This window comes from Protopterus annectens, chromosome 1.part2 (genome assembly GCF_019279795.1).
Source record: "Protopterus annectens isolate FY-2018-M chromosome 1.part2, PAN1.0, whole genome shotgun sequence".
Taxonomy (NCBI): Eukaryota; Metazoa; Chordata; order Ceratodontiformes; family Protopteridae; genus Protopterus; species Protopterus annectens.
Genome location: NC_056727.1, coordinates 469660260 through 469672563, shown reverse-complemented (window position 1 = coordinate 469672563; position 12304 = coordinate 469660260).

Genomic DNA, 12304 nt, shown 5'->3' with positions numbered 1-12304 from the left:
AAGGTGTCACTGAAGTGCTGCACAGCAGCATCTGAGGCCAGCCTGTTTATAATAGTAAGGAAGGTGTCACTGAAGTGTTACACAGCAGCATCTGAGGCCAGCCTGTTTAGAATAGTAAGGAAGGTGTCACTGAAGTGTTGCACAGCAGCATCTGAGGCCAGTCTGTTTAGAATAGTAAGGAAGGTGTCACTGAAGTGCTGCACAGCAGCATCTGAGGCCAGTCTGTTTATAATAGTAAGGAAGGTGTCATTGAAGTGCTGCACAGCAGCATCTAAGGCCAGTCTGTTTATAATAGTAAGGAAGGTGTCACTGAAGTGTTGCACAGCAGCATCTAAGGGCAGTCTGTTTAGAATAGTAAGGAAGGTGTCACTGAAGTGTTGCACAGCAGCATCTGAGGCCAGTCTGTTTATAATAGTAAGGAAGGTGTCATTGAAGTGCTGCACAGCAGCATCTAAGGCCAGTCTGTTTATAATAGTAAGGAAGGTGTCACTGAAGTGTTGCACAGCAGCATCTAAGGGCAGTCTGTTTAGAATAGTAAGGAAGGTGTCACTGAAGTGTTGCACAGCAGCATCTGAGGCCAGTCTGTTTATAATAGTAAGGAAGGTGTCACTGAAGTGTTGCACAGCAGCATCTAAGGCCAGTTTGTTTATAATAGTAAGGAAAGTGTCATTGAAGTGCTGCACAGCAGCATCTGAGGCCAGTCTGTTTAGGATAGTAAGGAAGGTGTCATTGAAGTGCTGCACAGCAGCATCTGAGGCCAGTCTGTTTAGAATAGTAAGGAAGGTGTCATTGAAGTGCTGCACAGCAGCATCTGAGGCCAGTCTGTTTATAATAGTAAGGAAGGTGTCATTGAAGTGCTGCACAGCAACATCTAAGGCCAGTCTGTTTAGAATAGTAAGGAAGGTGTCACTGAAGTGTTGCACAGCAGCATCTGAGGCCAGTCTGTTTAGAATAGTAAGGAAGGTGTCACTGAAGTGCTGCACAGCAGCATCTGAGGCCAGTCTGTTTATAATTGTAAGGAAGGTGTCACTGAAGTGCTGCACAGCAGCATCTAAGGCCAGTCTGTTTATAATAGTAAGGAAGGTGTCACTGAAGTGTTGCACAGCAGCATCTGAGGCCAGTCTGTTTAGAATAGTAAGGAAGGTGTCACTGAAGTGCTGCACAGCAGCATCTGAGGCCAGTCTGTTTATAATAGTAAGGAAGGTGTCACTGAAGTGCTGCACAGCAGCATCTGAGGCCAGTCTGTTTATAATTGTAAGGAAGGTGTCATTGAAGTGCTGCACAGCAGCATCTGAGGCCAGTCTGTTTAGGATAGTAAGGAAGGTGTCATTGAAGTGCTGCACAGCAGCATCTAAGGGCAGCTGCTTAAGAGGAGTCCAGTCTGTTTTTTCAAGAATATTAAGTAGAATCTGTAAGTTAAGATTTTTCTTATTACGAACTTGGAGGAAGTTGATTAGTTTAGTAGGGTTACTATGATTTCTCAGTAAGTATTTTCCAAAGTGGTTACTTAAGTAATCTGGGAGACACCTTGATATTTGGTAATACTGGGGTTTATTAGTTAAGAACCTGTCCAAAATAGATTGTTTATCTATTTTCTTGTCAATTCTAGTTGGGCGAGAAAACATTTGAGTGAAATCATGGAGGTTTAGGTAGCTATGAGGATTGTCAGAGTTAAATGTCATCCAGTCTGTGTTAAGGTCTCATGCAATAATGGTTTCCTGTGATATGTTTTTTGTGACATTTTGGAGAATAATTTTGACTGCACTGGAACTGTTTTCTGGAGGTATGTAGATGGCTATTATTTATATATATATATATATATATGGGATCACTACTAAATCCCGAATGTTCACAATCTCAAACACCTGAATCCCGAGACAAGAATCTCGAATGCCGGCAATACCGAAATTACACATTCCCAAAACTCATAATCTCGATATAAAACATCCACAAAGTTAAACACATAGAAAGTAATCTTTAACAGTCCCCTGATATAAAAGGAGTAGTATACTGTCACTTACTTCACACAACCACAAAACATAATCCATACGAACTACCTCTGATAGCTCCCTGCTATAAAAGGAGTAGTACACATTTAGTTAGATTTCAGCTTTGGCTAGGAAATATTACCGTGTGGATGGATTGTGTGACATACTGGCCTCTGGGTATCCTTCAACTCCTAAGCACCGTAAACTTATTGCTAGACAATCATTTTCACTTGCTGCTACATAATCCAAAGGAGTATACATGCATGGTATTCGTCCATGCAATAGTGTGGGTGCTGAAAATCATTTACAAAAGTCAAACGGTATTTAGCATGTTTTAATGAGCACTTGCAATGTTAATGGGTTTTTAAAATTAGGGATCTTCAGTTATGAATGGGATTACGTTTGTCAAAGTAGAAACTGTATTTATTAAAATACGGTAGAGTCATGTGATGCCTACTTCCGGAAGTGTCATATTCTTCATTTATATGCTGTAAAATGCTGGATTTATATGCTTTCTACTGCTGGTGTTACATATACTGAAAACCGCAAGTCTGGTGTGTGTTTATGTTTAAATTTACACATTTTGTTGTCTCGGATGCTGAATTTTAATGGCAGCAAAAGTATTTCATAACATTTTTACGGTGATGATATCAATGGACTGATTTTCGGTATTACCATATTCGGGATTGAGTACTTTTGATATTACCGGCATTCGGGATTCTATCTCGGGATTCCGGTCTTCGAGATTGTGAACATTCGGGATTTCGTAGTGATCCCATATATATATATATATATATATATATATATATATATATATATATATATTTATATGTTTTTTTCTGATTTAGTTGTAATCTTGTTATGAGTAGCTCTGCATTATAAATGTTAGTAATTCTTATGTTTACAGGTTGTAAGTTGTGCATGTTCTTAAAGAGAATTACTACACCACCTCCCTTTTTTCTATTCTGTCAGCTCTTACAATATTGTAACCAGGTGGGGTTATTTCTATGTCTGGTATATGTGGTTTCAACCAGGTTTCAGTAAGGATGGTAATGTCTGGGTTGTAAAGGGAGAGAGTCGCATGGAGTTTGTGTATTTTATTGAGCATACTTCTAAGATTTAGATTTAGTAGTAGTATTTCAGTACTTTTATGTGGAGTAGGTAGTTTGATTTGCATTGTGGAGTTTAATTAAATCATGTGTTCGAGGCCTGGGTTTGGGTGAATATCACCACTAAGCATAAGTTTAGCTGCTATGTGACTGAGCACATGAAAAAGTTTGAATAGTTTTTTGTGTGTTTTAAAGGCAATATTATGGAGGCTTTCATTTGTAAAGAGTAGTCGGTGTTGTTTCAGGTCTGTGAGTATGGTTATAAACAATGATGGGAACATATAAAAACTATTAGTTGTTTTTAGGGTAGGGTTATTAAATGCTGTTGCTTGCTTTATATACTGATTGTCTAGTTGGAAATGGTATGTGGGGAGGTTAGCTGTAATCGTGAGGAATAAAGTTAATACAAGACCATGTACAAACATGATATTATCGGAAATATAGAAGTATAGAATAGTATTAGGAAATGTACTTTTCATCTTATGAGTTGCTTGTTTAAATCATTATCTTTAAGAGATGATGGCAGTTTAATACATCTATATAAAATGGGATATAATAACATGTTTTGTTTAAACTTTACTTTACTTGAAATTGTTCAGAGGAAATTTACAAAAAAAAAAAAACTTCTGTATGATGTTTAACTTGCAAAATTATACTCTTTACACTTTAGACATACTAAGGGTAAAGCAATTTGTGCTTATAAAATATTTCATGATGAAATGTTGCAAGGTATCTATAATGTTTCCCTTTTTAATAATATTAAGGGTCACAAGCATGTTAACATAAACTTTGTTATTCCAGCAAATAGAACATCTTTAAGAAGTAAATTTATAACGCAAATAATTTGGTTATGGAGTTGCATACCAGTCAAGATGAGGTGATTCCCTAATATTGCCAGTTTTAAATCTAATTTTGAGCACTGGATGGAGGATGTTTACAATGTTGAGTTTAATGAGGCAGTGTTGAACACTGGAAATAAACTTAAGAAAAGCTTATGAGAAGGTTAAGAAATTCCTGTATTACTCAGTATGCTGCAATAGTTTATAATCATCTTCCTTTCTAAATATGAAACTCTAACAACTTAGAATTTTTTAAGATGAACCTGGAAAAAATGGTGGGTAAACAAGCGCGCAACCCTAATTTAAAGGAGTCTCTATAGGCCAGGAGACTGCAAACCTATGAAACTTAGGAAGCATCTTCTGCACTGCTTTTTATTTTTTTCCACTAAATACTATGAATACTGTCTGGGGAGGGGGCCCAGAAGGGAAAATATAATAAAGGAGGTTATATTTTTGAAGAAAATTTTTGATGAAAGATATTTGGCATGGAAGATGTGAATTCAGTAGTAGGAGTTCAGAGTGAATTTACATATTATTCTCCAGGATACAAAAACTGGACTAGGCTTGACAGAACCTACATTTCACATGAACATGTGCATTTAATTGAAAGTTTTGATATGGATCTAATAGCTATTTCAGATCACGCACCAACAATAACTAAAATAAAAATGCAGGGTAATTTAAACAAAAGTGAAACACTGGCTCTTTCCTACCTATATGTTGAAAAGAGAGGGATTTAAAGTATGCATAGTGGAAATTATTTGGGATTTGTTAGGGAAGCTAGAAATTTGTTTTGAGAATATAGCTAGGGAGTGGGATAAAATTAAAGTGGAGTTTAAAAATAATGTGGAAATAAAAGAAAGAGAGCTATTGTTACAATAATTATTTAGAGGGACTGACAAATGTTAAAGTATTGCAGAATAGGGAATCTCACAGAATAAGAAGAGAAACAATTGCAGAATGCTAAGCAGAAAATAAAGGATTACCTCAATAATATGCATGAGTTTAGAAAGATTGCTGTTAAGCAACTTTTTTTTGACAATAACACTAGAGCACAAAATCTTTTAGTGCAACTACTTAGGCAACAAAAAGTAGAAAGGGTTGTCGCCAAGCTTAGGAAGCCTATAACAAGAAGGATAACAAGAGATCCTGTAGCGGTACTAGAAATAGTTTGGAAATTTTATGAAAGTCTATATAAAGCAGAGAAATATAGAGATAAAGCAAATATACAAATAGAAATGTTTATGGAAGAATTAAATATGCCAAGGCTGGAGGTGGATGAAGCTCAATTACTAACGGTTAGGATAGGAGGAGATGAGATAAAAATGGCGATGTGTAACAAATCCACAGGAAAGTCCCCAGGAGTAGACTGGATTCCTGTGGAAGTTTGGAAGCCAGGAGGGAAAAACTGATAAAGATCTGGAAGGTTTTGTTTAACAGTATTTTAAGAGGAGGAGAAGCATCAACATCCTGGAAGAAAGCAGTGGTAGCTGTAATACCTAAAGAGGGTAAAGATCCATCAGATCCAGGTTCATACAAGCCCATTTCAATCCTAAACTACTATTATAAAGTGTTTATCTATAATGGCTAAAAGAATTGCAAAGGTGATGCCAAAATTGATAGACATGGATCAATGTGGTTTTGTGACAGGGAGGCAAACATTTGATAACATTAACAGAACATTGTTGATCCAGAGAGAAGGTGAATGTAAGGGAGGGAAGTTGAATGTTAGTGGGTCTTGATGTAGAGAAAGCATTTGACACAGTAAGCTGGTAGTCTATGAGCAGGGCAATGGAAGTATTTGCATTCCCTGAAAAATTATAAGGCAGATTAGGAGGATGTATGAGGGATCAGAGGTGAAAATTAAAGTGGGTGGGTTCCCTGATAAAATTATAAGGTGGATTTGGATGATATATGAGGGATCAGAGGTGAAAATTAAAGTGAGTGGGGGGTCCTCTCTGATAAATTTTGTTTGAGCAGGGGAACCAGGCGAAGATGTTCTTTTCCTTTGTTATTTGCACTATATTTAGAACCATTGACAAAAGAAAATTACAGACTCAGAAATTTAAGGATATAATTGGTACTGCAGTTAAGAAAACCTGTTTCTATCTGTTGTGGAACATTTTTAGGCAGTTTTGAATCTTTTTGGGATACAAAATTAATGAAGCTAAAACAAAGGCAATAGCTGTAAATTATGTACCTATACATGAATTGGTTCAGCAATATCCATATTTATGGGGATATGATACAATGAAGAACTTAGGAGCATGGATTAAAGGGATTCTGGTGTGGCAGCTAAGGATATGTGAGAAGAGACTAAACAAAAGATAATACAAAAACTGAGAAATTAGAAGCTCTGTTATATGGATATGGCTAGCAAGATACACGTTAAAATGTTTTTAGTCCCTTTAGTTTCATACACGGGTCAGGCATATTTTTATCAACCAGAGGAGAAGCTGTGGATAGCAATCAATTAAAGAGCTGAAGGATTTCATCTGGGAAGGGAAGATGGCAAGAGTCAAGTGGGATAACCTGAACAAGACAGTTTGGGATTACTCAATTTGAAGGGGTATTTCAGAGCTATACAGATAGGACTCCTATACATAGCACAAGCAGAAACCTATAATTCAAAGTGGAAAGGGATGATTATGAAACAGGGGGAAACTCAAGAAACAAGGAGAGACTGGGATTTTGGATGCAGATCCTTAAGGAGAATAACAATATCCATACAGAATATTATATTCATAAAGTAGTAGAAAGTATTCTAAGAACTAAGCCAACATGGGAATGGAGAAAGGAGATTCTTCCGATAGGCATGACTGCAATTAGGGATACAGACAATAGGCAAGAGGAGGCTGGAATTTATTTGAGATAACTGGCAAAAGAACCTAGGTATTGAGAACAAATAATTAGAGAGGGAAAGGTAATATAAATTGAAGAGGCCAAGAATTTATTTAGACTGCAGGCTAGAGTTAACTTTCCTATCAAGGCTTGATATCAGAGTATAGGCAAAGAGAATGATGTAAGGGGATCCTAAACAAAAGACCAGCACTGATAGAGTTTTTATTAGAAACTAGAACAGAAGTTGCTGTAAAAAAGGAATAATAAGTAGAGCATATAAAATATTGCATGATAACTATAAGAATCAATCAGAGGAGGTTAGAAAGAATTGGAAAGAGAGACTGGATAAGCAATTCACATATAAACAATGGGGGAAATATGTATGTCTCCCAAATATGCAATGCAGTCTAGAAGATTTAGGATCTTTGCTTGGAAGTGTTTACATAGGTGTTTTTATTCCCCAAGTATACTCCAAAGAATTTTTCCCCAGGTAGACATCAAATGTTGGGGGTGTGATGGAGAAGAAATAGGTACTTGGGAACATATTTTTTGGGAATGCAGAGTTGGTAGAGTTTAAAGTTTCCCTGCATGCTGCTCTGTCAGTGATACTGGGTGAGCACATTGGTGTAACAAAGGAAATTATTTTTTGAGCTATGATATAGACTCAGAATCGCTCACACATAGTAAGGCCTGGCTGACACTAATTATGGTGGCTGGCAAAATAATCAGTTATTAGACAATGGAAATCAAAGGCTAAACCAACTATATTAGAAGTAGTGAATATAGTAACATAGATAAAACAACTGAAATTGTAATCTTTAGAAAAGGGTAGGAGCAAATTATATAGAAAAAATGAGAATTGTGGGAACAATGCATGCAGAGGAGGAATGAGGTTTAAAAGAAGGATTTTAATGAGCTCCATAATGTTTGACTGACAATGACTGGATAGAGTATAAGTGATGTATAATGTTTGCAATTAAAATTATGTCAATGTGGTTTGTTTTCATTTATATAAATATATGATTGCCAATGTCGTACATGATAATTTAATAAAGATGTTTATGAATACTGCACTTTGTACTAATTTCTCCCCTTATTCACTCAGAAAATGTTTACAATCTATACATATTAATTTTGATGTCTATTATTTCACAGTTGTATTTTCCTTTTTTATATAACCTGTGAAATGCTTAGGATTAAGCATTCAAGTCAAACTTAAGTTTGGTTGAATTAAGTTGATATAGAATTGGCTTTAATGGGATATAAAAATGACCCATAATTAAATGTAATGCACCTTTTGGAATGTATTTATATAACATACCACACAACTTGAGAGACCTCAGGGTTTCATAACTAAAAAGATAAGTGGCCTCAAAAATCTAACTTATCGGAGAGACTGGCAGCCCTTTCTGTCTACTTAGTCTCTTAAAGACTCCACCATGGAGATCTGTGTATAGCCTTTCATGCCATGAAGCAGAACTAATGGTACATCAAATGCTTGTTTAAAGGGACTAAACCTTCATCAGCAGATAAATAGGAAATGTTGGCATGATAGATTCATAACTCAATGTATCCCTCACCTCTGGAACAAACTTCCACTACATGGCAAGCAATGTAGTACCCTTGCCACTTTCAAAATAAACCTAGATAATTGGATAGGCAGCCTCATATTCTTCATGGTCTATTTTGTCTTGCCTCCCTTAATATGATTTTTTGTCTAGGCTTGAAATGGTTTACAGACTAATTGCCCAATACTTACCTATAAACATAGTTATGGCAAGATGTAGTTTTGCCAGCTCAGTTATGAGGGACATATCTTTCAATCTGCAACCATGGAACATAAATACAAAGACCCTTGAAAAGTACTTACACCCAGCCCAGAACAATCTGGGTACCTAATTAGCATAACATTTGAATACTTAATAATACATAGCTCTTCCAGCTTCCTATAGTATGATAGGATACTACTCATTAACCAAATAAAAAAAATGACACTGGTAAAATGGACATAAAAATATAAGCATATTATAGTCAGTCTAAAATCTGTAGACTCTAATGAGTTATATTGGAAAAGTCTACATTACAGAGCCATTTAATAATGCTTCTGAGAAAGAGAGATGTAACATGTTGTCCATCTTTCTATTGGTGCCACTGGTACATTGGTCATGTAGTCTGGTTTTCTGTATACTAAACAGCTTTAGAAATCTAGTGGGATGGGGGAGAGGAACTCAGAAAATCATATGACTGGGTTAATCAAGCCTGAAAACTGGATCATATCTCTAAAAATAGGTACGTCATATGAGGGGATAAATCAAGCCTAAAAATATGTATGTTTTCAAATTATGTACAGAGATCCATTGAGGAGTCACAGATGAATGAGTACATGTACATCCTTTCTAACACCTAAGAAAATGAGTCATGTATAAGAGAAATAAAAACATTCTAGGCAAAAGTAGTATTGTGATCAGGCAATGGAATGCTTGTCTTCCTTAAAACAGGAAGACAGTTAAAATAAGTAAGGTTCTTCAGAGGAGCAACTAGAAGGTGTGATTGTGAAGCAAAGTGAGCAACCAAGATCATTTGTTGTCCATACTAAGGATGGAAAGTTTCATGAACAGAAATCATAGAAATTTATTCAAGAAAATTATGTGTCACAGTGACTATGTTGCTGATGCCTTCCTGCCTGAGATATCCAAACATGTGTCCCAAGAAATATTTCCACCAGGAACTGAAAAGAAAAGTACAGGTTATTCACGACCAGAATATCCTGAAGGAATGTATAGGAATGTGTGACCAGATGACATTCCTAGTCTATCAGTTTTCAAATCACAGACAAGAGAATTTCTCACAAATTCTATAAATGAACGATTGCTGAGAATATCAGTTAGGCCATCAGACAGTTTCAAGGGCAGACAGGAATCAAATGAGTCTGAATTTTAATTATTGCTGGTATTGTACTATGAAAGAGTTTTGACTTTGTACCTGATGAAAAGAAATGTTTTGTTATTAGAGTAATATACATTATTTAAACAATATAATAACAGAAAGAGATAAATGTGAATTGAGGGACTAGTTGCCATAATGGTTAAGGTCTTCGCTTCTCATGCCCAAGGTACAAGGTTTAATCCTGACCTCCAACCGATGCCTGTTTGGAGCTTGCATGTTCTCCCTGTGTCTCTGTGGGGTTCCTCCCACCTCAAAAAATATGCTGAGTGTTTCCATCTCAAACTCACCAATGAATTTAGCTGTGGGGAGCAGCACAGACTGTACTTGGTGCCCTATAGTGGAGGAATTGTATAGAACAACCACTTTGGGCATCTACTGTGGTGTGTGGTATCCTCAAAATAGGAGAACACAGATCCAGACTGCATGCCATGGCAGGCTAACCACTTGATGGCGTAAAATATGGCTCCAGGTGATTTGGTCATGTTGACTATTGTCGGCAACAAATGGGCATGGGTATTTGCTAGCAATAAAGACCCGGACTATTCTGACCTATGCCAGGGACCCATGCTATTGGTGGGAGGGGTGTATGTGCCCCTACTGGCCAGTGTGTGGTCACCATAAAGCCCAGCAGCCCTGGGTCAATAAGCTACTGGTTGGCTGGTGTCCAGTTGCCCAGCCTGAGTTATCTGGGTTAGTTCTGTTGACTGAAAGCTGAATGTAAAACTAATCAAACCGCCAAACATGAACTACACTTAATGTAGATTCACTGATTGGACGGAGCTTGGAAGTGGATGACATGATGGCATGGAGGACGATGGACATCCTAAGTATTCAAGTGATAAGATGGAAGGTAAGTGCAGCAAAGTCATTTGGCTTGGGATCCAGAGTCTACTAGGCAGGAGGAGAACAGGCTAGAAATGGTGTTGGAATTGTGGTGAGAGAGAAGCTTCAGAAGGCAGTGAGAGATATCATCAGAATTAGTGACAGACTCATGACAATCGGACTCCAGCCTAATGATAGAGCAATAGTCCTAATCCCAGCCTATGCCATATGTTAGGGAAGAGAAGAATACATTCAGATAGCAGCTGCAGAAACTACTAGATAAAGCAGGTGTTGAAAATGGGTGACATATTTGGACAGATAGAACTGGATATGAAGACTGCTTAGGTCCACATGGGTGTGGCAACAGGGCAAACATGAGACAAAACTTGCAACTGGAGCAGACTCATGACAGACACAGAGACACACACATGGATAAACTAATAGGAAAGAACAGGCCAGATGCTCATGCTGAAAAATGGCTAGTGCTAAATAAATAAAAATGTATAGTCATATCCTTTGGGAAAAAACCCCTACTAAACACATCATTAACTATTTAATCCATTAAACACGAGGGATCACCTGGGGGACCAAGTTGACAGTAACTCTTTTTTTCACTCTCATTGCCTGCAAGGTGTTAAGGGAAGACCCATTGACCAGATACATTGCAGGATTGATCACATCGATCAGATCAGAGAGAGAGGTACCCCTGTACCTGTACTTCATCTTATCAGACCAATGTACAACGCCAACGCCCAGATGGACCCTTACTTGACCTGCTGCAGCAGTTGGAAAACCCCAAAAAAAAACCACAAAAAAAATGAAAAGGCTAAAATATGTCATACAATCTAACGCCTGGAAGATCCTATTCAGCTCTATTCCGCACACTCACTCTGCTCTCAGGCCTCATCTCCCCTACGAGGTAAGGCCCATGTGACCGGAAAAACATAAAAATGCTCCAAAAATACCTCCACACCACGAGAGCGAGAGACACAGAAGACTTAAAACATATATATAGATATAAATAGGACATGCTGAGGACACCCAGATGAGAGATAGAACACTATCCCCTATAGAGTCCATAGCCCCCCCAGCCCTGACTCTGTTCCTGTTCAAGAGAAACGAGTGGATGTGGATGGGAGATCGATGGGATTACCGGGAATCATCTGTATCACTGCTGGACAGAGGCACAGCAAACTAATGGGTATAGTATTCTCATCCTAAGGGGTGGTGAAAGCCACACACACTCTGGCTAGGCTTATAAATGCCCTAGGGCAGATAGCCTAGTATGAACCTATGAACCTATGAACCTATTAAAAAAGAAGAGGTAATTTTAGACTTCTGTCTGACAAATGGCTTGATAGTAGCCAACACATGGTTCAGAAAGAGAGGTAGTCACAAGATCACATACAAGAGTGACTAACATACAACTCAGGCAGGCTTCTTCCAAGTAAGGAAAGGGCAATGGGGCAGACTCGGCTCAAAGCATAAACCACTGGTTGCCACTGCAATCAGTGGTCAGAGAAGGTTCTAAGGTCAACAGAAACCAGGTTGAAGACCTGGAAGTTGACTGATGAGAAAGTACAACAGTTCAAGGTATTATATAACAATAAATTCCTGTAATATGCAAATGACTGGAGTCAAAAAATATCCAAAGCTTTATTTAAAACAGTGTTAAGCACTTTTGTGCTAGCTATATTTATGGAACTTCCTCAGTACTAAAAACTAAAAAAAAAAACATTTAAATATAAATATCTTATCA